General features: G+C 36.5%; 1 protein-coding gene and 2 long non-coding RNA genes across 3 annotated transcripts in view; all 3 read right to left on the bottom strand.

Annotated features, from left to right (window-relative positions):
• The window catches only part of KCTD8 (potassium channel tetramerization domain containing 8), a 219,765-nt gene that overhangs the window by 150,876 nt on the left and 41,177 nt on the right, over positions 1-27,712 (bottom strand). The gene's annotated exons all lie outside the window — the stretch shown is intronic.
• LOC145720204 (uncharacterized) lies at positions 10,036-17,038 on the bottom strand. The gene is made up of 2 exons (XR_014143037.1): positions 11,022-17,038; positions 10,036-10,989 (listed from the first exon to the last, which is right to left on the bottom strand). It is a non-coding gene; the product is annotated as an uncharacterized LOC145720204 (long non-coding RNA).
• Positions 25,572-27,706, bottom strand: LOC145720203 (uncharacterized). The gene is made up of 2 exons (XR_014143036.1): positions 27,464-27,706; positions 25,572-27,210 (listed from the first exon to the last, which is right to left on the bottom strand). It is a non-coding gene; the product is annotated as an uncharacterized LOC145720203 (long non-coding RNA).

Raw genomic sequence — 27,712 nt, 5'->3', positions numbered from 1 at the left:
GACCATTCTGAATAAATTCAACATTGATCAGATTGAGATCAGATAAGACCAGACTGAGACCAGACAAGACATTTATTTTTAAAAATCTGCATGTAGTTTTCCCCTAAATATTTTGAGGCAATACAGCTTAACAAAACCATACGTTTTTATTCTGCCTTTATGTATTATAGAGTGAATAGTTATATACATGTGCCTTTTTAAAAAAATAAGGAATAATGAATTATTTCATCAGGGTTAAAAGCACAGCTGATTATTACTATCAAAGGTACATACACACATCTCTCAAGAGCAAAAGTATTTAGCCTTACAATAAAGGGAACTGGGAAAATTTCAGTGAATTTTTCCAGTAGATAGAAGCTTACAATAATCCAACACCTAAATGTTTTATATTTTAATAAAACATTTTATTCATAAAAAAGGGATTTATGGAACATATAAATTATAAATGTAATATAATGAAAAAGTAGATTATCCAGATTGCTTCATACCCACTATCCAAATTCTCTAAGAAACTATAAAATGTTTATTTGTTTTATGTATACTCAAAGAAAGGATAAAACAAATCAAGAACCTGCTCCCTGTTACGATTTGCACACTAACTGTGTATGGCTTGCTTTCTGTCAGTGCCATCTCAGATCCTAGAGTTACCTTTCTTGGACAATTTCACAAAATTCTTAAAGAAAACTTAGATGCAGTCAAAGAAAAAATAGAATTGAAGCTGCCAGAAGGAAAACAACAGCTATACTAACGGATGGGTTTAATTATCCTTCTATCTGCTGGATGTCTTGAGAGGTGGACCAATGAACAAGTCTTTTCTTTTTTTGTTTCAAGTTTTTATCTAAATTCTAGTTAGTTAACATAGTGTCATATTGGTTTCAGAAGTAGAATTTAGTGATTCATCACTTACATACAACACCCAGTGCTCATCACAAGTGTTTTCTTTTCTTCTTCTTCTTTTTTTTTTTAGAGAGAGAGAGGTGGGGGGTGGAGGGGCAAAGGGAGAGGGAGAGAGAGAAGACTCTAGGTCTTCCACTCAAGCAGACTCCATGCCCAATGCAGAGCCCAACGCTCTCACCACCCTGAGATCGTGACCTGAGGTGAAATCAAGAGTTGGACATTCAACCAAATGAGCCACCCAGGCACCCCAACAAATGTTTCCTTTATTAAATGAATTGAGTGTTCTTTTTCAAACAGCCAGGAGTATCACGAGAAGAGAATGGAAAGGCAAACCTTATATTTAATTAATTTGTTAAAAACTAACCAAAGTGAAAACAGAGAAATCCTTGAGGAAAACTTTTAGGAAAGCAATCATAAAAATTTAGTATTTAAAGGTTTTTAAATGTTTTTTTAAAGATTAACAGTTAATATAAATGCACAGGTAATAGTTTTTAAACTTCACACTGATGGGCATTAAATATCTCTTAAAGATGCAATCCAGGGAAGATCCTCCTATTTGGGGCCCTTTTGTGTATTTATATTTCATTTACTTACGGGTATATTTCTTTTCATATGGCATTTTTCCATTTAATTCCCAATATTTCTTCTTCAGTTTCCTCAAATGCTCTTTTCTCTTCCTCTCCCCTTCTATCAAAGTGTGTTATCTTCTCTTCATTCTCTATCTATTGCAAAGCAGGATTTTCCTGAGCAGCACCAGTGAAAGTCATCATAAATGCCTTACGCTTACCTAATCTCAAGCAAGGTTTTTTTTTTCTTCCTTGGTGTTATTCATTCCAAGTTTTTCAATGACAGAATTCATTTGTCACCACAATAGCTCTAGGGTTCATTTACCACATTCATTTGTGAAAATCCTTATTTTATAAGGGAGGCTATGAAATCATCTTCCCTTGGGATAATTAAGACTAGAAAAGTTGTCTTCCTGTCAGAAATGGTTTAAGTAAACTTGCTGAAAATATGGAAAATGTATTAGACAGGTTAAGAAGTCTTCCTTAGTCTTATGGTGTCTAATGAGATATTATGCATTATTTGAGGCACGGTTTAACAATCTTCTGAACAAAAGGACATTCATTCAATAATGCAATAGAGTCTTATGTATTTGGAAGGTTTGGGGTCAAAAATAACCTAGATATTTTAAAAGATGAAGTATTAACTAACAATGCCTCAGATTTTTTTTTTTCCTTAATGGGAATAGATTTGTCAAACTCTGATACATTAAGGAACATTTCTGCTGTTAGTCAATTTGAGCTAATTTTCTAGATAATAATAATAATAATAAAAATACCCAAAGTGATATCACTCTGAAATGGTCTAACAAGTATTCTTGAGCCACAAAATTACCTCAAAATTTGACAATTTTTTAATGATTTAACATGGAAAAATTCTCTAAGAGGTAATCCTGAAATAATAGGACAATGATGAATATTAAAAATGTAAATGATACCTTCATTCACCAAATAGTTATTGAAAACTCTTTTTTTCTTTATGTCTGATATTGGTCTCAGTGCTGTAAGGATGCATGGGTATAACGTTGGCTTTGCAGTTGAGTACCTTATAACCTCTCAGAAAAGATCTCTACAGGGGCACCTGGGTTGCGCAGTAGATTAAGCATATGACTCTTGGTTTTGGCTCAGGTCCTGATCTCAGGCTCAGGAGATCGAGCCCCGCATCAGGCTTTGCTCTCAAAGCAAAGTCTGCTTAAGATTCTCTCACCCTCGGGGCACCTGTGTGGCTCAGTTGGTTAAGCGTCTGCCTTTGGCTCAGGTCATGATCCCAGGGTCCTGGGATCAAGCCCTGCATTGGGCTCCCTGCTCAGCGGGAAGCCTGCTTCTCGCTCTCCCACTCCCCCTGGTTGTGTTCCTCTCTTGCTGTCTCTCTGTCAAATAAATAAATAAAATCTTTAAAAAAAAAATCTCTCACCCTCTCCCTTTGCCACTCCCCCCACACTCATGTCCCCTCTCTCTCAAATAAATAAATCTTTAAAAAAATTAAAAACTAGTAGTGCAATTGCTGGGTTATAGGGTACTAGGTATTTACCCCAAAGATACAAATGTAGTGATCTGAAGGGGCACCTACACCCCAATGTTTATAGCAGCAATGTCCACAATAGCCAAACTATGGAAAGAGCCCAGATGTCCAGCGACAGATGAATGGATAAAGAAGAGGTGGTATGTATACATAATAGAATACCACTCAGCCATCAAAAAAATGAAATCTTGCCATTTGCCATGACATGGATGAACTAGAGGGTATTATGCTAAGCGAAATAAATCTATCAGAGAAAGACAATTACATGTGATCTCACTCATGTGGAATTTAAGATACAAAACAGAGGATCATAGGGGAAGGGAGAGAAAAAGAAAACAAGACAAAATCAGAGAGGGAGACAAACCATAAGAAACAATCATAGGAAACAAACTGAGGGTTACTGGAGGGGAGAAGGGTGGGGGGACAGGTAACTGGATGATAGCTATTAAGGAGGGCACGTGATGTAATGAGCACTGGGTATTATATAAGGACTGATGAAACACTGAATTCTGCCTCTGAAACTAATAATATACTATATGTTAATTAATTGAATTTAAATTAAAAAAATAAAAATAAAAAAAATTTTAAAAGATCTCTACACAAGTAACTATTATTCAAAGCAGTCATTATTAAGTGTCATAAGAAAACAAACATCAGTGCCCTACAAATATCAGGAAGAAAAAAGGCCATTTTAGGCTGGCTACATTTAATCAGGAATTTAGAGATGTCATTTCAGGTCACTTTAATGAATTGGAGAGTTCCGTCTGGGTGTTGGCTAAAATTTTGGCCACATGCAGGTGAGTTAATGTAAGTGTTGAAAGCTTATCTGAGCACAAATTTTGGTTGATTTCATATGTCAAGATAAGAATTCTGGATTGTGATGAGAAGTATTAAGGGAACAAGCCCTTTTCATTTAATCATAATGCCAACTTTTATGAGAGTGCTGACAATACTCTATAGTTAAGGACAGTGAGCCTTAGAGATTAGAGTGTGTGTCCAAAAGCGCAGGGAGAATAAGTAGCACTTATTCCAAAATCCATACTCTTTCCACACCACAGTGCAGAACAATTACTACAATAATAGGAGCAGAGTAATGTTTATGGAAGATCAGTGTGTAGAATGTGGGGCAAAACAGTACAAGAAAAGACTTTAGTCAGAGACATCAAGAAATAAGTCCAGGTTGAAGCGGAAACCTGCAATGGTTGTCACAGGAAAATAATGGGAAAGAAATATTTCAAAGGACACTCCAAAGAATCTACACAACTTCTTTGCTGTGTCATAAAGGGAATACTCTGATAACTTCAAGTGGCTATTTCTTTCCACATTAAAGGTAAAATAAAAAAAAAATTAAAACTTTAACCCAGTTAAGACCAAAAACATTTTAAGAAATAGCAGACATTTAAATACTAAGAAAAAGCTCAGCAATTCTAAAAGTAATTCTCTAAATACCAAAAGTGTTCTAAGATGTACTTATAATATTTAAGCCATCTGCTTTACTCTTTTTATTGTTGTTGTCTCTATGATTTGGGTTAAAATAACCTGGTAAAGTTAAGCAAAAATAAGCATGGTGCTATATGGATTAAAGTATTTCTTGAAATCAGTATTTTCAATTTGTTTATGCCAAAAAGGAGTTTGTATGCAAGATGGTAATTTAACCAAGAAGCTAGAGGAATTAAAAATACACTTCTTTTCCAAATCAACTGAAAACATCATTAATCCTAAGTATTTCCTTGATGCCTATCACCATGGTATCAAATCACAAACCTATTAGAAGAGAAGCATTAAAAGGAACTGAAACTCCTGTCTTTTTATTCCATTGTAAGTCATATCAAAGCTAGGAACTAAAAGAAATACTTCCAAATTATTTATTCTAAGGTTAAAGGGGGACATTTAAAAACATATCTTTGATGTATTCCTGCACATTTTAATATTGAGACTACATCCAGTCTCCAAAGGTATGGATCAGGAGCTAGGGCATCTAACTGAAAACTCTCTCCCTCCAGCATCAGTGAATGAAGTTCACTGCAAGCTAACAAAGACAAAGATCACAGACTTGAGTAAAAAGAGAAGCTGTAAGAAGAACCAGGGCAGACAGGGGAGATGTTAAGAAACATAATTTTTCCTCTAGGCACAGCTATAATTTTACACCAACTTTTGAATAGTCCTTTGTGTGTTTCTAAATAACACACCAGTTCTATTAAAATTGTACATTATGGAAGTGTTTCTGCTAGTGATCTCATCCTAAATTAAAGACTCTTAGAGTAAATATGTCACTTTTTTTTGGCTTTCAAGTAAGCCACTCAGAAGTAGCAAAATATTCATGTCTACATCTAAATCTGTAGTCTTAGTATCAATAAAACAGAGGTGTTTTAGGGTTCCAAGCATGGACAAGACATTTGTGGTGTTTGAACAACTGGACACCCACATACAAAAAAAGTCAATAAAACCACAATTCTTACAACTTTCACAAAAATAACTCCAAAATGGATCAAATCTGATTTCATTAAAATTAAAAACTTCTGCTCAGTGAAAGACACTATTAAGAGAATGAAAAGACAATCCATGGAAAAAATTTGCAAAACACATATCTGATAAAAGACTGTACCCAAAATACAGCTCCTAAAACTCACTGATATAAAGATAAAAAATCCAATTTAAAAATGGTGAAAAGATTTTAATAGACACCACATTGAAGAAGATATATAGATGGAAAAAAAGCAGAGCAGATGAAAATTTGTTCAACATATGTCATTGGAAAATTGCAGATTAAAACAATGTGGTAACACTCACACCTATTAGAATGGTTAAAATCGTAAACACTTGAGTATCAAATGCTGGTGAGGGTGTGGAGCATAGGAACTCTCATTTATTGGTGGTGGGAAAACAAAATGGTATGGCCGCTTTGGAAAACAATCTGACAGCTTCTTACAAAGCTTAACATAGTTTTTCCATATAATGCAGCAATTACAATTTATCTGAATGAGTTGAAAACTTACGACCACACAAAAACCTGCACAGAATCGTTTATAGCAACTTTATTCATAATTTCCCCAAATTATGGAAACAACCAAGATGTCTTTCAGTAAGTGAATGGATAAACAAACTGTGGTTTGGAATATTACTCAGCGATAAGAAAAAAATAAGTTATCAAGGCACACAAAGACATGGAGGAAGGGACGCCTGGGTGGCTCAGTCGGTTAAGCGTCTGCCCTCAGCTCAGGTCATGATCCCAGGGTCCTGGGATCGAGTTCCGCATCGGGCTCCCTGCTCCGCGGGGAGCCTGCTTCTCCCTCTGCCTCTGCCTCTCTCTCTCTATCTCTCATGAATAAATAAATAAAATCTTTAAAAAAAAAAAAGACATGGAGGAAACTTAAATGTATATTGTTAAGTGAAAGAAGCCAATCTGAAAAGGCTATCTAATATATGGATTTCAACTATGTGACATTCTGAAAAGGGCAAAACAATAAAGACAGAAAAAATATCAATCCCGGCCTCCAGAGGTTCAGGCAAGGAGTGAGGGTAGGGGTAGAGATGTATAAGCAGAGAACAGAGGATTTTTTGAGTGGTAATACTAATTCTGTATGAACCTATAATGGTAGATATGTGACGTTATACACTTTCCAAACCTATAGACTGTACAACGCAAAGAGTGAATGTTAATATGTTATAAACAATACTGAATAATAATGTATCAATATTGGTTCATCAATTATAACAGATGTACCATACTAATGCAAGAATAGTAGGGGCAATGCTGTTGAGAGGGTGGTGAGCATATGGGAACTCTATCTTCTGCACAATTTTTCTGTAAGCCTAGAAATGTTCTAAAAAATGAAGTCTATTAATGTTTTAAAGATTACATAAAAAAAATTTGTGAATTGTTTAGTCTGAGAAAAATAGGGCTTTGCATAACAGCATCAAGGAAAATGTGTCTTTTAAATGTTGATTGCATCAGGTTCCATTGAAATTCCTGTACTGTCCCTGAATAAAAAAGTTGACTCCAAAATCTACACAGAAAGGATATATTATATTAACCACAGATGTACTTTAAAGATATTTAATTATTTTAAATGAATTCCTAAAAGCAAAATGAATACACCAAAATGTGATACAGAGCTGTTGAGAAAAATGACATCAATTAAAAATTTAAAAAGCAAATGAAAACAGAAAAAAAATCATCTGTGACCTATCAGAAAGGCAAAAAATAATAATCAGACGAAAAATGTATCTATCTAGCCTTGACAAAGATGTGATAAAATGGAAATCATCTCCAAAACTGATAAAAATTAAATTGTTTCAAGCTTTTTGGAGGACAGATACTTCATAAACACATTGAAATTTTAACAAATGGTTGCCAGAGGCAAGGGAGGCAAGGGATAGCAAATTGGGTAAAGGGCAGAGAGAGATACAGGATCCCAGCTGTGGAATGAATAAGTCAGTAGACTAAAAGGTACAATGCAAGGAATATAGTCAATGACATAATAGCATTGTATGGTGACAGATGGTAAGCCACACTTGTGGTGAGCACAGCATAACTTACAAACTTGTCAGATCACTAGGTTGTACACCTGAAACTAACGTAACACTATGTATTAACTATACTCAAATAAAAAAAAATTAAAATATATAAAAATATAAATAAATAAATGTGTATACCAAGTGAGCCAGTAATTTCATCTAGACATTTATCCTAAAAAAGATAATCAGACAAGGATAAAAAGATGTATGTACAAAAATATTCTGCATGTATGCAAATGTGTGTGTTTCATTGTATGTGTGTGGAAAGAGAGAGCTGGGAGTGAATCTTTGCTTTTATTTTTACATCTTACTTAAGAATGTGGAACTAGGAAAAAATAATTAAAACAAATAAGCAAGCAAGCAAACAAACAAAACCAAGCCAGAGAGGCTTACTTATAAGACCTCCATGAGGGAAGGCTTACATATGGATTAGCCTACCTTACTGACTCATAATTATCATCATAGTAAGTGTGTTATCCATAATTCATTGTAACCAGATTTGGACTTAAAAACAATCATTACCAGTTTCTGAAACCCTGCTTAACCTTCTTAACCTTTCTGCTTAAGGAACCCAGTCTTCCCCTTACTGCCCTTCTGTCATTTGTAAAGTCCTCCAAAGCCCTAAACTAAAGGCCGGTATACATACACTCCCCTCCTGGTCTTTCGGCTCTTTTCACCCCCACAGCCTGAGTGGTCTTTTTAGAAGAGGAATTTCATATTACATGTGTTCTATCCTGCTCCCTGAACCACCCACTTAAAAAACCTTTAATGAATTCCTATTGCTCTCAAGATAAAGATCAGACATTTTAAGACCCAGCCTGAGTGGCTGTTAGCTACCCACTCCAGCCTCACAGTGAGCCATGTTCTCTACACTCCAGGCCTCCCTGTCTTCCTTCCTTTAGCCCCTCAGACTTGCTGGGCTCCCTTCTGCCATAGGCTCTTAGACAGGCTGCTGCTTCTTCCTTTTCCTATTCCCCTTGTTAACTCCTGCTTTTCTTCCACATGCCATTTCAGTCATCAAGTCCTCAGTGAAGCCCATCTTGACTTCCCAGACCAGGTGAAATCCCTCATTAAGAAACCACATAGCATCATCATGTACCTCTTTTGATGCTCTTATCACAACTGCAATAGATGATATATTTGATTAATACCTCTCTCCTCTACTTCACAGCAAGCCCCAAGAGTAGAGGGAACATGTCTGTTTTTGCTTACTATTGCTTTGCCAGCACATAGCCTGATACCCAGAAGGAACTCAACAAATAACTCACTGAATGAATAAATGAATGAATGAATGAATGAATCAACCAATCAATCAATCTCAAAGTTAACAAAGTTCTTAAAGGCTCGTCCTTCATTACCGGATCCAATTTAGCACATCAGGCTTCAATGTTTACACTGTACATTAAATTTACAACAAGGAATCACGAATGGGCAGACTATCACTGACCTTACAAAGAAGTATTTTTTTTATTTTTTTTAAAGATTTTTTTAAATTTATTCATTTGACAGAGATACAGACAGAGAGAGCATGAGCTAGGGAGAGGGAAGGAGGGAGAGGGAGAAGCAGGCTCCCTGAGGAGCCAAGAGGCCAATGTGGGGCTCAATCCCAGGACCCTAGGATCATTACCTGAGCTGAAGGCTGATGCTTAACCATTTGAGCCACCCAGGCTCCTCACAAAGAAGTATTTTTTTAAAAAAGTATTTTTATATATGAGGAAAATGAGAGTAAAAGATATTTTCCCTCAACAGTCAACCTTTTAGGGGACCTCGGCATACTTGAAATTAGAATTAATGTCACTATCCATTCAACTAACTATATTGGCATTATTGAAAATCTCTGAGCCCCCACAGAAAAAAAATGATGGCAGTGTTTCTTTTCTATTGAATGTAAGTCTGATGATCCAGCCAGATGATCTTTTAAATATCTCTCCAGCTACTGGGTGTATAAAACATAGCCAGTGGCATCAGAGAAAACCATCACCTATCCAAAGATATTCATGATTTTATTCAATCTTTAAAGCTATCACTGTAGGTTACTATCTGAAACCGTGATAGGGACCCCCACAAAATGAACTGACAAAGTAGGGGGAGAAAATCTTTTTCTTTAGAAAATTTGGTGGTTGCTTTATCAAGATGGCATTGAGCTGAAATCCTCTGATATGAGCAGTCATGCCCAATCTTTGAGATTAAGGATAAAACTAGGATTTCACACACACCGCATAGAGCTTCCTCAACAGTTTCATCAGCGTCTGGTTTATATTTTTCGTAAAAGCAAATCAGATGCTGCAGGAGCTATACTCCGGAATTCAGCCAATGACTGCTGAAACTCAGTGACACTAAGCTAACGGGAGGGTGCCCAAGGACAAAATTAGTTTGGTGAGATTAAGTGAAGGACCACACTGAACGCATGAAGAACTCCTTTAAATACAGATAGAAAAGGCTATGCCTTAGATCCTTTGACTTCTGGAATTTGTAGGAGGAAGACAAACGCGGATTTTGGCACCCAGAACGGGAACAGGTTTTTTGAAGGGAAAAGATGTTATGTAAACTGTAAGGTAAAGAGGTGAGCCCAGAAACAACCAACAACAAATCCTGTTAGACTCATCTTTACCCCTCAGTATCTTCAAAAGCACTTGCTCCAGAGTAAGCAACGTAAACCAGAGTTATGATTCAATATGAAGGGCAATGATATTGGGGGAAAGGATCAAAGTTTTCATAATCATTATGAAAACACACTTTCTAGAAATCTTACCTGGCACATTTCAGTATCTGGACTGGGCTGCTTCTAACTTGATTTTACACTTGACTGGACTGCAGTGAGTCATCAGCTTAGACGCAGCTCAGCTCCTTCTGTCCTTTTTTTGCAAAGTTCCATGCAAGCGATGGTCCAGGTTTTCTATGCCAGCGACTCTACTCAAGTAGTAGCTGAATATACACCAGTGTAAGGAAGACACAGAATGAAAATATTCCTTTCTGGTTATAGAAGAAAAGTTAGAGTGCTTACGGACATAAAAGAGCTCTAAGCTGGAACAGAACTGCATTAAAGAGGGAGAAATACTCCCTTAGCATAGCCTGCAGGAATTGATTGGAGAGAGATTATTTAAGCTTCTTTAAGGTTATCTGTATATCTAATTAGGTCATGTTTAGTCTTCTAGAAAACAATTCCCAAAGGAAAATTTTTTTTGCCTTGTATATAATAGGAAAGCTGTGCATAATATTTAGCTCAATCTATATTCCATAGTTCGAAACCAGATTAAGAGTATGTTTAGGAAAAAATAACCATTCCAATATGCTAGCAGGATTTACACATTTTATATGAAAAAGTTGGCAAAGTGTAGAGCACTTAAACATGAAGTCTTTTGAGTTTTGCTGAACTAAGCTGATAATCACTTTTTTTCAGTAAATCGGGTAAGAGGTGATGAAACCTGAGCACAATTGCTTTTACTGGCAGTTCTTTACCGAGTCCTTGCAGGGTTTTTTGTTTTTATTCTTGTTTTTGTTTTTAATAAACAATACCATACCTGTTGCCTGGAATATCCCCAGAATTTACACAAATTCTCAAGACGTTTTCTGGGTTAAAATTTACTCAGATATTTCAGAATGGTGAAGAAACTACAAGTTGGATGAGAACAAGTGTCTCCTGACACTACAGTTCTTTCTGTTTCTGCATCTCAGATAGCAAGACTGGGTTATTTTTCCACCTACAGAGTTTACACCAAGGAAATATTCTCCTTTTACAAAAGGTTCCTGGGCATCCATTAGTGTTCCACTACTTTTCTTTTGAACCTTGCTTTCTCACAGAGAGTACACAGGGTCACTTTCTGAACTCAAATTTTTAGTGTCATTTAAAGGATACAATAATTTGAAAATGTATAGTTAAGAAGTACCAATTCATTTGAATTGGGTACTCTCACATCTTTGAGATTATAAATGGTCTCCAACTTTCAAGATGGAAATATGGCCAAAATGCATCCAGAATCAAACTCATATCCAGCAATTCTACATCTAGAAATGTATTTTACCAGAATAATCAGAAATGGGCTCAAAATTTTGCATGGTATTATTCATTAGAGCATAAGTTAAAAATTGGAAAAAATGTAAATCAACCTAAAGACACTGACCTAGCAGGTTGGCTAAATAATATGTAACATTAGGATTCTATTCAGCTGCAAATAACCGGTAATCTGACTAATGGAGGCTTGAAAAAATAAGAGTTCATTTTTCTCACAAACTAAGTCTACTGGTAAGTAGTAGCTGGCACTGCTTTAGGTGCTCACATCTCAGCAGGATCCCAGGATTTTTCTGTATTTCTGCTCTGACATCCTCAGAATGTTGCTTGTATTCTCATAGTTAAACGAAGGCAGACACAGCTCAGGCATCATATACTCTTTTTTTTAAAAAAAAAAAAGATTTTATTTATTTATTTGACAGAGAGAGACACAGCGAGAGAAGGAACACAAGCAGGGGGAGTGGGAGAGGGAGAAGCAGGCTTCCCACTGAGCAGGGAGCCCGATGCGGGGCTCGATCCCGGGACCCTGGGATCATGACCTGAGCCGAAGGCAGACGCTTAATGACTGAGCCACCCAGGTGCCCCTCATATATTCTTTCAGAAGGGGATATGTTCAAAAATCTCAATACATCCATCCCCTTCATCAAAAAAGCAAAAACTTCCCAGAAATCCAGTAGAAGACTTCTACAGAAATCCCACAGGCCATAACTGGGTTATATTGCCAACCCTCACTGAAAGAGAAGTGTGAAAAGCGTCTTTCTTTTCCAGCCTCAATTCCTGGAAGGAGAGAGAGGAAATAGAGATGAATGCTAAGTTAGCCAACCAACAGTATTGGCCACATAAATTACATCTTTAAAATAAATTCACGAAAGCAGGGGTTTTATCTGTTGGCTTTTATATCCCTGAGGTACAGTATACTACTGCTTGGCACATAGAAACGTTCAATGAGTGATTGATAAATGAATGGAATATAGGCAGTCATTAAAACTATATTGTCAAAAAACTATTAAGAGCACTGGAGATTGTTCACAACAAAATATTAAATGAAGAAAGCAGAATACAACCTATATATTCTGTGATCCCAGTCCTGAAACATACACATACAAGCAAATTTGGAAATAAATTCCAGATTGTTAAAAGTGATTCTCTTTAGTTAGCATTACTGTGAACTGTAATCCTGCTGTGCTTTAGAATCTACATTGTAAAATGGGTAACATCCCAAGTTCGTTATGATCATGAAATAAGTATGAAAAATGAAATAAGCACCTCGCTTATCTGAAACAAGTATCTCAGTTATCCAAAAGAATCTGCTTTCTTCCCTTCCCTCTTCTTTGACTAGTTTTTTGGCCAGTTTTAAAATGTTGCTTTAGCTTTGCGTTTCTGCTCCAGAGAACTTAGGCAGCTGTAAAAGTTACTGTAAAAGTTACATTCTGCTGGTTCTGTATTTGAGGCCAATCTTGGCCAAGAAGTGGTTAAAAAAGGGGGAGGAGAAATATTGGTGAATATTGGTGACAAGCCTTGTATTTCTAGGGAACCATGCATTTGCTTTTTCTAGCTGAAATAGCACTATTCCCCACTAGATAATATTTTAGTGGTTTTAGGTGATTCAGATATTAATAAGCAGTGTGTCATGTAATCCATTAGACTGAATATAATACAGTCCCTGCTCTGAAGGGGCTCATAGTCCGGGGAAAGAAAACAGATGTACTAAGAATTATAGGAACATGAGGCAGATGCAAACGCTATACTGAGGGTATGTGCCCCAGTGTGGAGGAAGGTTACAGGATCTACCTAGGGGCAGGAGGAATCAAGGTGTTTTTAGGGAGGAGGTAATACAGGAGCAGATTCATATTACAGAAACAAGTGGACTCTGAAGGGGAGGGGAGGGAGGTAAAGCATTCAAGGAAAGTAAAGAGAACATCTTTGGAAGGATTATTCATTTCTATGGAAAAAAAGCCGGAGGCATTTTTTTTTCTTCGTTCACTTTACTCACAAACTCACTTCAAAATCCAGTGAGTTTCTGATTAACCATCCTTTACTGTGTTGGAAAGAAAAGGTCTTAAGGCCAATAACAGGATGCCTTTCCAGGCACAGACTTGTGTCTTAATTTATGTTTCTTAAAACCAGGTCACATTTCAGAGACATTGTTTCAATTCTTTTAAAAACCTGGGACATTATTACAAGTTGCATGTTTGGTGCAGAGAAATTATCCACATTATCTTTCATTACAGCACAACTATAATTAAAATCCCAGTTGTATCAATGATTTTTGGAAATCCAGGAAAGGTTTGAGCAGTTCATGTACAATACAGAGGACACTTTTCTGTTCAATAATACAGAATGAAACATCTGTTGCAAATACCATTTCTTTTATATAAGATAAATATGAAATATTTACATTTACTAAATGTAAATATCTAAGTCTATTTCTACCCTTTTGTCATATCTTAAATGTTTTCTGTAACTCCCTACAGACCAATGTTCAAGTGTGGAGAAAAAATGGCGGCCAACGGAAGGACCTTTGGAAGAAAAAACAAATAAATGAGGCAGATTCCCCATATGACTTACGAGAGAAAGAAATGGTATATTCTTTCTGCTCATGAATGTACCATATAGTGCACTAAGTCAGGAATTTGTGACCTGAAACCCTAACAGTCTAAGCAACTTTATGCCTAACTTACCCTCTAGATGTGGTCTTTGTTCAAGGAAAACCTGGCTTAGTAAACATTATGGAGTCCCATTAAAATCGTAGCATATTGGGTAAAACCCACATCTTCCTTATAACTTAACCAGATTATCACATTCACTAGCCTGAATTGTTTTTCTTTTACGTTTTCCTTTACATTTCAAAATTGGAGAGTTAAATATTACATAAGCTATTTCCATGTAAGCAGAATATGTGAGACAATAGAGGAGACAGAAACATGGTCAGTGGAGATAGACAGAAGCAACGGGACAGCTCCCCATCTCAATATCCTTAAGTAAACATATGCGAACAGAGAAGTGTATACTGGGAGAATGAGGTAAGAAACAGGGAACGCAGAAGTCCAGGAAGTGGTGGTGATGTCTGAGGCAGGAAAAAAATGCCAGGCAATTCTAAGCAAAATTGATAGGGATAGAAATCAAGAAGAACATTATAAGTGAAGGAAGCATTTGAAGTGAAATAAGAAAATATGGGGCGCTGGGGACAGCGGGTAAAATAGTAGTCAACGCATCAGGAAAGAAGTGCAACATAAAGGAATTGGGAGAACATTGTAAAATTTTTCTCTGCGTTCTTGAGTTTCCAATAGGTGATTTCAAAGACTCCATGGGGTTCTGCAGTAGCCAAAGGCTAATAATTCCAGGACCTGCATGTCTAGATCCCATGTTCTCTTGAGCACACCTGCATTGCAGCTGTCTACAGGAAACCTCCTATCACTAAACCCAACTGACAGCAGGGAAGAGAGTGCTTTGAAACAATTCAAGATGAGCTTTCTGGTGCACAGAACAGGGTGGAGAGCCTATTGGGAGGGCAGAACAAAGGGTGGCCCTCATGCATGATTTCTCAGTCACGACAGCCCATAAACTGCTCAGCAAAATCATACTGGTTTCCTACCATTAGAAGATTATACTTAGGGGCGCCTGGGTGGCTCAGTTGGTTAAGCGGCTGCTTTCGGCTCAGGTCATGATCCCAGGGTCCTGGGATCGAGCCCCGCATCGGGGTCCCTGGTCAGCAGAGATCCTGCTTCTCCCTTTCCCTCTGCCTGCCGCTCTGCCTACTTGTGTTCTCTATCTCTCTGTCAAATAAATAAATAAATAATATCCTTAAAAAAAAAAAAGATTATACTTAATCCCAAGAATCTCCTTTCTACACATGATGAAACATCCTCTGCCTTCATGATTCAGGAAGTATTAGAGTGAATATTTTGCATCTTTCTACCTCCACTTCTTACTCTTTTTCTTCTCTGTCGTCCTAACCCCACCTCAGAAAGGAGTGATTATGTGATTGGAGAGATTATGTGATTATGTGTTTAGAGAGCTTGCTGCCACCGGTGAGGAATACTGTTCCTCAGAAAGGAGACTTAGGTTCACCGCCCACAACCCCTCACACACTGCCTGATGATGTATCAGAGGATCAGGGCCAGATTTCTTCACCCTTCTCCGACCCATGCAGAAGGTACACAGGATCAGACCTGAATCCTTCATTCCTGAGCCAATCCTGGAGCCCTCCTCTAGTATCATGTGGAGCTCTCTGGACCATCTGCTCATGAGTGCATGAAGATGTGCAATGCTCCATATAGGTGGATTGTAAACATATTCAGAGCTTCTCCCTACAAAGAGTCCTGAGGCTGAGATTTAGCAAAAAGGTGGTAGGGCCCCAATTCCCACCTCAGCTTCAAGATATAGTCATACTCTCAACACACTTTCACAAGGGAGGCATGCACTTTGGGCCTATGGGGTCTTCATTTATAAAGCTTATTTTTCTTAGCCTAAATACCTACGCATCTAGTGTGGATGTGTGCTATCAGTTGGGACCAACAGGAGGAAGAAAACTAAGTGATTTTCATTTCACACTATCAACGTATGTAAGAAACACAAAGAATGCTCTCCCTCACTAATACTGGCTATAAGCAAGGCATGGGAATACAGATGTAAATAAAATGTCCTTTCCACCAAGCAGCTCACATTCAAGTTAGGGATAGAAGAGCTATATCAGGACTAAAAGAAACAAAGGGACCACCAATAGGGAAATGGTTAATTGTGACCAGAGAAGGTTGGAGATAACTTTTGATCTCAGTCTTGAAGAATATGTGTCAGGCTCCTAGGTGAAAGAATAAGAAAGGACACTCTTGGCAGAGGAGGTAATACAAGCAAAAGTAACAAGTAGCATGGAAGATTGAGAAATCTGTGCTTAACCTGTTATGTCTGGAGCACACAGAATAAGTGAAAAACAGCAGGAAATGATCTTGAAGAAAAGACCTGACACTAACATTTTCAGGACCTAGAGTAAAAATATAAAAGAAGCTTGCATATTGTATGTCTAAATATTTGAAATACATAAATCAAGCTGACCTACTATTAAATAAAATATGCTCTAGCCTTCTATATTTACAAATAGTCCTAACGACCTGGAGGCCACACTGAAATTTAGAATTCTTATATTCCTTGAGATTTCACACCAGGGCATTGGTAGCGTGTGAAGAGGCAGCCTACCTTCTCTGGACAGTCACCTCTCTTCCCACCCCGGCCGTGTGTGTGTGTGTGTGTGTGTGTGTGTGAATGTGTGTATATATACATATATTATCAGTGAATGAACAAGATATTAAGATAACCTTCACATTTTCTTGATTAAAAATGGTTTTTAACTAATTATCAATTACTGCAATGAACAATATAATGATATAATGATTATATTTTACTAATAAGGCAATCACAAAGAAATACTCATATAAATATCTGGGACTCATTAGTTTCCTATTGGTTGCTGTTACAAATTTCCTATGGCTACAAATTATCACACACTTGGTGGCTTAAAACAACACAGGTGTTTTATCTTATAGTTCTGGAAGTTAAAAGCTCACAATCAGTCTTAGTAAGCTAAAATCAAAGTGTCGGCAGGGCTGTTTTTTTCCATTCTCTAGGGGAGAATGCATTTGCTTGTCTTCTCTAACTCCAAGAGGCTGCCTGCATTCCTCATTCCTTAGCTTGTGGCCCCTTCCTTCCATCTGCAAAGCCAGCAGCACAGCATCTTCCAATCTCTCTGACTCTGAACCTTTTGTCTCTTATAAAACCTGTGACTACATTGTGCCCACCCAGATAATCCAAGATAACCTCCCCATCTCAATATCCTTAAATTAACATATGCAAAGTCCCTTTAAAATAACGTATTTTCAGGTCTCCAAGATTAGGAGATGGATATCTTTGGGGGGAGCATTCAGCGGCCAGTATAAATGCCCAAAATAACACTCCAAGCAAATGTAAAAGTCACCTACTCTTTGACAGTACCATGTAAATGGGAAAAAAAAAAAAAAGACCAAATAAAATGAAGTTGTTTATCACTGTTCCTAATCTGCAATGAGCATACCTTGGGAGTAGAGTGCACCAGCTGACAATTCCTGAGACATACTATTAGGTTTTTGCATATGAGGACTGAACATTATCATTGAACATAATAGGTCTGTGACAAATCCTACGTAGGTCATGTGAGTAGTCCATGAAAACTAAACAGAGTAAAAACCAGTGTGTGTGGGGGCCAGGGGGTGGGGGAGTCTGTCTGTCTTCTGCATCTGTCTGTATGCGTTTTTACATGCATGCCAGGGAGAAAAGAGTGATGACACATCACAATGGATAAATTGGTTAAGAATCAAAATCCCATGCTCCTCATATTTTATTGTAAAATATCCTCTGTGAGATAGCACATTGCAAAGGATATCAGCTTTTTAATTTGACTGAAACACCATATTAGTCTAGGTAATGGGATTGTGTATTGTTGCTATGTAAAATTACATTAATTTTTGTATTACTAATTTTTTTAATCTTAATCAATTCTACTGCAAGACCATTATACACACAATAATCTAGCAATTACACAGAACCTGATTTGTATTTTTAATAAAAGTATGCTCAAAGTCTAAAATTTTTATTAGCTCACTTTGTAATCCACTGATATACTAGGTATTCCCTTTGCAATTAAATAAAACCTATTATAATATTTCATATTTCTCTTGTATATCAGTGGTAAGTTTAGCATTGTATGATAAAAGAACAAAGTCCCTGGTAGATAGCATGTTTCCTAGCATATACTATTTTGTTTCCTAAAGTGTCATACTTGAATACACACTTTATCAATAATTGTGACACTCAGGAACAGCCCCAGACAATCTGAAGTAAATAACTCACCTTTTCCCTATTATTGTGCTATCATGGGACACATCATGCACACCATCCTGAACCTTCCTCACAGCATTTCCATTCTCTAATGTTCAGCAACAGCATTATCAAATTAAGCTACACTAGGTTCTAGTCTTCCAGCTCACTTCTACAACTCAGTTAAACATACCTATCCACCCAAGATAGAAGTAAACCAATTACATACTACAAATCAAATGCTGAATGAGCACACGTTAAAAATTGATATTTTGCCGAAGCGAATATTTTAATTACATAATGAACTTATGAGATACAAGAATAACTCTGAGATTTTATTAAACAGTTTAATTATTAATATAATTTTATTATTAAAATTTCTGATATTCAAATTTTAAAAGATCAACATTATTAGTGAAGGACAATTTCTTAGCATAGAGAGTTAGTTACCACATTGCTCCTGTGGTCACCCAATTTCACATCTACAATCCTACATGCTCATTTTTCAGTGAAAAAAATAAGATATTTAGGGCATACCTCAACTTTCTGTATCGTTTGTTCTTCTCTTCATACCTTTTTATAGTTCCTACACTGTGTGTATTGAAGAGGATTCTTCATGAATCTTTTATATGATTTTGAAGGTTACTTTGCTTGTGAATTTGTTGAAGTGCAAAGTTGATAGTCTTTGTCATTCTTGCTTAAAAGATGTGAAGACTTTCAATGTGAACATTTCACTTGTTTAATTCTTAAAAATTAGAATTATGAAGTCATGTAACTATATTCTGCTTTCTCTTATTAAAATTATATAAAAATATTAGTGGGTTCAAAAAGAATATGTTCTTCCTAAGCTATCTATTTAGTACAGTCACTCTTAATAGATCCATTAGATTTCGACGTATTTCCAAATTTATTTGGAAATTTTTGATAAATATTTTTCTTAATAAGAATATTCACAATTATTCCTCATTGTAGCATTTTACACTAACATACACTTTTATTTCAATATATAAATCACATGAGATTTTTCACTCTGTTACCTCTAAAATTTTTATCTATTTTTATTTTTGTTTTAAGATTTATTTATTTATTTGCGAGAGAGCACGCACAAGCATGGGGGGCAGTGGGAGGAGCAGAGGGAGACGGAGAGAGAAACTCAAGCAACTCCGCGCTGAGCATGAGCCCCATGCAGGGCTTGATCTCAGGATCCTGAGATCATGACCTGAGCAGAAACCAAGAGTCAGGGCGCTTAACCGACAGCACCACCCAGGCACCCCTTAAAACTTTTTAAATCATAAAAATATGTTCAGATTTTCAGAATCAATACAAATGGCATACTCTGTTAGAGTATTATTGTTACAGTGATTAGACGTACCATCACATGATGGCAAATCCACATGATCTCACATGAGTTCAAGTTTGCTGGAAATGACACAGAGATGGCATTCAGCAAATCAGTCTTCTAAACCCTGAGCCTGGAGCTAAAGCCAACAACCGGTGTTGTCTAAATCTAAAGGCCTATGCCAAACCTCCATATAAGCCAAAAAAAAGACACTTACAGTCTTGCCAACTGTGAAAATTTCAGAAACTTTGACACGTTGAGAACAAATTTTTGGTCAAGCAGCCCTTTGCCTTACCTCAACCCACACAGATCTTATTATTTACACAAGTGCTTATTCCATTAACTCAACAGCATTGGACCTATAGGTTTTACTGTCCCTTAAACTTAAATATAAGCCTCTTCCTTATTTTAAGTCGTGTTGAGAAAAGACATTAAGGTTTGTGGAAGGAGAGACAGTTAGTCCTTTGAGTGGGCTGATTATGTGACCCTCTCATACCCCAGAAGTGTTATAGCAGCCTCCCATAGTAATATGCATGGCCTTCTGCAAAAACAAGGCATTAAACCACATAAAACCACACTGAGCTCAAAGCAGGTAACATGAGCACACACAGTTTTGCTATTACATGCATGGTCTAAACAGATAAAGCATTCCCTGTAGGGGCTTTTGATGACAACTCTAAACCAGGCCAAAGTCTCAAAAAGAAAAACAAAAACCTTAAATATATATTAAATAACATATTTGTTGACCATGTCTTCCAAATCCTAAAAAAAGAAAACACAACTGAACTTGTGGGTTGATATTTTAATTATCATTACATAGTTTCAGCTATCATTGAATCAGATTACCCATAACATCAAAGTCAACCTTAGTTAAATGGTTTGGGTGTGCTTGGAGAAGACTTTGAATTGCTCCAAACCACCTTGGTTTTCCCTGACAATATTCATGACCAGCCAAAAGTTCAAGGCTGATTCACTCAGATAAAGAACCAAAAAAAAGGTGCTTGGTAAGTATTTTTAATCATGCTGATGGTGACAAACTTCTGGAGCTAAGAATAGCCAGGTGAAATAATCCCAAATGGAGGATACAACTTCCCCTCCAGGCTAAATGAGAAGTGTAAAAATGGTGAGATTTGGCTTACAGGCAGAGAATGGTCTCAATTCATCATAATTTCTTCCTTGAACATTGCAATATAAAGTTTATTATAAACTATAGCTCTGTACAGCTGAAAAACATCTATTTTTACCAAATGCCAAAAATAACATCAAATGATATTCATGAGATAAACCTAAATATATCAAATTGTCAGAACAGATAAGGACAGAAAAGCACTTTCTTCCCAGCCTACAACACAAGAATACTGATCAGTGCTAAGTCATAGTTGGGCAAAGTGCTGACACTGAATCCCCATTCCTGCTGGAAACAGTTAGGCCACAAAATGTGGGAAAAGATGCAATATTGTGATGATAGCAGAGTTGTACTCTTTCCATATTTAAGCATTGATTGTAGTGAGCACAATTCTGTGGCCTTAGATAAACACAGTATTTTTAGAAGCATTATAACTGCAAACTACAGCTTTGCTGGCTCTTCAAAGTAGGATCAGGCTTCAGTAAGGGAGACCTGATAGGGACAGGAACAAAGGTTATCCTATTTTCCTAAAATTATAAAGAAAATAAAAAGAAGAACCTAGATTTGGTTTTGCAAATACTATGTTCCTGGGGCGCCTGGGTGGCTCAGTCATTAAGCGTCTGCCTTCGGCTCAGGTCATGATCCCAGGGTCCTGGGATCAAGCCCCACATAGGGCTCCCTGCTCGGCCAGGAGCCTGCTTCTCCGTCTCCCACTCCCCCTGCTTGTGTTCCCTCTCTAGCTGTCTCTCTCTCTCTCTCTGTCAAATAAATAAAAATAAAATCTTTAAAAAAAAAAAATACTATGTTCCTTAGAAAATTACCATCAAAAAATTTTCCTAAAACTGTATTAGTTATTCATACACCAGTGGGGTTTAAAGCTAGGTAATCAAAAAATTAGAAATCAAAATTACACCAATAATGTTAGTAAATGTACTATATATTCAAAATAGCAGCTACTAAAGGTCACTCTGAAAAAATATATGAAAAAGGGACCTATCTACCTACCCAATATTATAAATACTAAACTCAATTTTTTAAAAACCCAGTCATAAAATTCAAATGAACATTGAAAAAAATCTACTGTGCAAGACCAATGGAGTTTCTTCATGGTAACTGTCAGAATATTAAAGTATCCTATGTATTATTAATATAAAAGTAAGTGGTATTTAGTAATCCTGCACTAATTATATATTAATTACTTTGAATTTGATAATCTATGTAATATGGTTTCAGTCAATGAGAATACAGAGTTCAAGAGAACATAATATTTCCCAACCCTTCTGTATGTTTGTTTATTGTCACTAGTTCACTTTCTCTTAAGTCATTAGAAAATATCAAAAGGAATATTTATTTCAAAATATGGACCATTCACTCTAAAATATAATTATGAGTAGAAAGCTAAAATGAATCAGAAGAACAAATACCATCTACTACTTGCCCCATAGCATGGCAAAGACTAGGAGTTTTCACATGAATCATTTCATTTAGTTAAGGATAAGTGCTACTATGCAGAGGAGAAGGTAAAGTAACTAGCAAATCTGGAGACAATGAAGATGCAGGTAAAGAAACAGAGGTTCAGAAAGATCAACTAAGTAGCCGAAGCTCATAATTCATACAAGTGGGATTTGAATACTTGTCTTCTCTGAGCTTCCAAACTCCATGATCCCAACATAAAAATCATAATATGTCTCAAAGAAAACTGAATCTCAGCAAAAAGGAATCCTTTGGTCATTGTGAAAGTACTCCAGGAGAAAGCCAATGTTTGGGCAATATGTATTCCCATATTATCACATTTAATATCACAAAAACCCCAAGATGTAGTCATTATTGTTCGTATTTTAGATTTAATTCCTCAAGATCAAATTCCGATTTCAAACTTAAGTCCGTGTGACCACATAAAACCACACTGAGCTCAAAGCAGGTAACATGAGCACACACAGTTTTGCTATTACATGCATGGTCTAAACAGATAAAGCATTCCCTGTAGGGGCTTTTGATGATAACTCTAAACCAGGCCAAAGTCTCAAAAAGAAAAACAAAAACCTTAGTTTGATTCAGTGAAGAAACAGATAAAGCATCAATTGAGCAAGAGTTTACCCGAAAGCAAAGGAAAAACTTAGAGTGACAAACACTTTTTCACATTAACAACGCATTTAGGTTCTGAGATAGACTTGGCCCAGTCACTCAACAATATTAGGACTTAAAACTGTGAATATCTAGGTTTTTCCCTTCATGCATACTCCTTCGTGTTCTCAACATGGATGTTCAGGTTTCAGGCATCATAGTGTACTCGGGGCAAGAATGAGGACAAATGGATAATGTCTCCCCCTGGTTCTCCCCTTTTAATGAAAAGTAAATCATCTTATACACACTCCTAGCAGACTTCCTCCTATGTCCATAGCCAAAACCCTGTGAACTTTCCAACCCTACCAGCAAGAAACATGGGGAAAGAAACTGTTCATCTCTCCAGACTTTACAGAAAAGACAGAAATGAAAGAAGGAGGAGGTGAAGGGGTGTTGTGTGATCCAATTACAATGTTTGCCTAAAGAACTACAAGGAAGGAATTTTTTAATGCTTCCAGTTAAAACAGATACTTGCAATTTTGTTTATCCTCAAAATCAGGTCACAAAAATCTAAAACAACTTCAGCAACTTTTTCATGGATCTGCTTTATAACATGAAACTTCTGAAGAAACAAACAAACACAAAAATGATTTGATTAATGCCTAAGGAAAAAAAAAATCAAGCCAGTCTTTGCCTAACCAATTAGGAAAACATCAGTGGCAGAGTCCACGACTTGCAATGCTCAGTATCTTTTCTCCACTTCTTTACTAAGAGAATCACCTTCCTTAGCATCCAGGAATGGCCTCATGACACATTTCAAGCCCATAAAATGGAAAATGGAAATTGTTGGAAGGAGTTTTAAGAAAGCTCCTCAAAAGAAAGAAACCAACTAAGCTGGCATGTTCCATTGTGCCCTTTGTCTTTTCCTTACAGCTTGAAATGCAAACCTGGTGGCTAAACTCTGGCAGCCAATTTGCAATTATGAGAAGTATCACATTCTCAAGAGAGAGGCTGAGAAAGCATAGGGGAGTCTGGTTTCTGGGGATACAACTGGGCCTCAATAACATTCCTAGGCTGCCTCCATCTAGCCTTTCACATGAATACAAAATAACCCCTTAATTTCATTAAGCTGTCGCTTCTCAGGTTCTATTAGCTAGATTATGAATTCTGATTAATTGGACATAAAATAAAGACATCATGACAAACATGAATGAATTAATTTCTATAAAAACGAGGACCACAGAAACATTAAGAAACAGTAGCCTCTTTTATACATCACACACCAATTAGTAAAACCATTTTTATTGATTTATAAGTACATTGACCATTAGTAGCAAATATTAAGCCCCTTTCTCTATTTAAATATATACATTAATAAGATGTGCACATATATTTATGCACATTCATATATTTAAAGATAAAAAATGTGTGTGTGTGTAGTGTACACACCCACTCATACATATACATATAAACATATATACATATACACAGGACAATAATCAGCTGGTAAATAGGAGTTTATGTTCATGGCTCGAAACAAAATTAAGGAGTCAAGTCTTACATAAAGAGGTCCAACTCTGGACACAGAGTTGATGAAGGAGATACTTGAAGGTATTCTGCTGTCATCATCATGACAGATGAGAATGTCATATGCACAATATTGGTAATTGTATTTTCCAAGTGGTTACATTTGAATAACGTTTTTATTATTATTCTTGAATGTTTCTGTATTGTTTATCTATTTTTTTAAACAATGGGCTTGTTATCTTTTTCTTACAAAAGGTACCAAATCATTCTTTAGAAGAAAGACATTCGGATTTATTATTGTTAATGTGTTAAAACTAAAATATACTGGTAAATGTTCTTACTTTGTGAGAACACATTATAAGAATTTTGAACTGTCCTTTAACATACAATTTATTGCAATTACAGTATCTCACAAATGGGACTAATTTGTTTGTTGGTTAAAAGCAGTTGTAGTGTAACAAATTACAGTTAAATCTACATTTTAAAAGAGACTAAATTTCCCTTTGCTTAGATGTATTTTTTTAATACAAAGGATTCATTTTACAGCCATGTTCCTACAGTAAAATCATTGACAGAAAGCTGAAATATTTATTCATGGATTCAGAGGCTGAAACTCAAAAATGTATTTCATTTTATAGGAGTCCTAAGAAAATCTTTAAAATGATGTTTGTCAGGTAAACGACAAACTTATACAATTCTATGCCCTTAGAGGTCAAAGTCTTTTATTTATTTTCCTTATTCCCTGAAGTTTATTCCTTGGAAGTAAGTTTAAAAAGTCAACTATTGACATCCATTAAATCAAGGATGCAAGAAAATGGTGCCAGGATATCTGTGTTAATGTGCCCTCTTTAACACTTGCTACCTTTGGTCCTGAAAGGATTACACTATCCGTGTCACTTCTCACAAGAAATTAAAAAAAAAAAAGCAAAACTGAAGCATAAACATCATAGATGAAGTACAAAGAGAAGTGACTTATCCTAAGTCACACAGTGACAACTGATTTATTCACCAAGCATCCACTGTGCATCAACTATATTCTAGCTGTTGTGGACACAGAGTTGATGAAGGGGATACTTGAAGGTATTCTGCTTAGAGCAGCCTTTTAACTCTATCATCTTAGGTCATTTAAGTCTATCACAGAATTAAAGATCCAGAACGAACTCGAGAGTACATCTAGTACAAGCTCATTTTATAGCTGATTTCACTGGGCAGCAAGACAGCAGACCTACTACATATAAAGTAATCAGTTGAACTGATACCTGACGAAAGACCAGAACGTGTGAAGGGCCAGATCCATGCTCCGTAATCACATGTGGTTCTCACCGAGGGAAGGCCAGAATGATGGGAACATACTGATGCCAAAGAAGAGAAGTAGGAGTTGAGGTCGGAAAGTAAGCCAGAGCTAGTTCATGAGGACTCCGGGGGATGGAGAAAGGATTTAATTTTAAGTCGATAAACAAATGAGAAAAGACAAAACCTTCCAGAATGCCTTCACCCATTTGGTACAGAGGAGAAGGTAAAGTAATTAGCAAGTCTGGACACAATGAAGATAACCAAGACAGAACTATATGACAGAAGCCAAGGAAGAGAGTTTCAGGTGGGGAAGGGGAGCTGATCAATACTGCCAAACATTACAGGTCATTCCAGAAGCCAGACTGTGGAGGAGTAAAAAATAATTGACTAGTGAAAGAATTCAGGCAACTGGATTTTGCAAGTGATGGGAATAAGAGAAACATCAGTGAAGAGAAACTGCTCAGATAGAATACTGAAAAAAAAAATTCTTGTTGGGATGTGGAAATTTTAGTTTAGATGCAAGTAGAGGCGAAAGAGCCAGTGGAACAGGGAGAGACTGAGGATGTAAGCAGATTGCAAAGGGGGCAGAAAGGAATGGGATCAGAATAAGAGGTGGAAGAGTGGCCCTGAGCAAAGGTTCAAGAGAAGAGATCAATGGTCATTTTTAAAGGAGAGAAAGAGTTATTAGCCCACTTCACAAGGGATGGTCCCCCAGAAGGATAAAAGACAACCAACAAAGCATTGGGTGCCTAGCCTGGGGACTTGAGGAGAAAGCAAAATTGGTAGAACATATTACATTAAATATCACAAGTTCCCTCACAAAATGAAAAAGAGCAATCAAGTCCTAATAAGGATCTAACTAAGGTTGGATAGCATGAATCACACAACAGAAGAAAAAGGCCTAAGTGTAAGTAGGGGTATGTTTATCTCCCACCAACTGTGAATGGGATAAATCTTTTACAGAACACATACACTAAATGGTATTGAAAATAAATATATTCTTTGTAGATAAGCCAGCTAATCACATTTTTAGATGTTCTCTAAAACAACTTTGAATTTCACTCTATCATTTCTTTCATCCAACACTTTTTTTCTGTGATACAAAGAGACCTCACGCTAGTTAGAAACTAGACAATTTACTATTACTACCAACTCTACTCATCATAGTACATTTCAAATTATGTGACTGATATTTTAATTGCCTATTTCTATGTAAATAAATCTGCATTATTTTATTCCTAGAAGACAGGTTTAAATTTTCTTAATTATATTTAATTTCTGATAAGTTTCTATAAAGTTCCTTCAAATCCTAAAATAATGTCCTGTATTGCCTACCACATAACAACTGCTGAATGTTTGAATAGGACATAAAACACTTAAAAATATTTTAAAGCATGGAGTTCCATTTACTTTCTCGTTGCTTCAATCAGATAGTGATGTCAGGTCAGATTCATATTCCTGTCTCCTAGTTTCCATCTCTTCTAGCAGGCTGTTACCATGCTCACACTGGAGAAGGAAAAAAAAAGACATCAAAAGCAGTTCTTTTAGCACCTTCAGTTCTGCCAGCTCAACCAGTCTCATGGGAATTCACTATATGGCTACTTTATTTTAGTTCAATGAATAAATTTCATGATTTTGTTTTGATCATGAGTTTCTTAAGATACACTTTGGCATGATGTGTAAATGCTATAGGCTTATGGTGCTGAGTGCTTTCAAACAAGACTACATCTCCTACTTCCAGTATTTTTCCTCTAATCACCATCTCAGAAGCACGAATGCTTTAGAATTCTCTGGAACGACTGGAATTCTTTTTCATCCTTGCTTGTTTTTAGTGTGTTTAGACAGTGTGCAACTTCTTGCAGCCATCACTGATTCACTCTCAAAGAGAAAACAACAGGATAAGCCAGCAGCCGGGCACATGGACTGTGAAGTAAAAATACCTGGGTTTAAGTCAACTTTGTATGAGTTACTTTACATCTTTGAGCCTTGGTCTCCTCATCTATAAAAT

This window comes from Leptonychotes weddellii, chromosome 2 (assembly GCF_054177405.1).
Source record: "Leptonychotes weddellii isolate Sample4059 chromosome 2, ASM5417740v2, whole genome shotgun sequence".
Taxonomy (NCBI): Eukaryota; Metazoa; Chordata; class Mammalia; order Carnivora; family Phocidae; genus Leptonychotes; species Leptonychotes weddellii.
The sequence above is the reverse complement of the archived record's forward strand: the minus strand, read 5'-3'. Positions and strand labels throughout refer to the sequence as shown.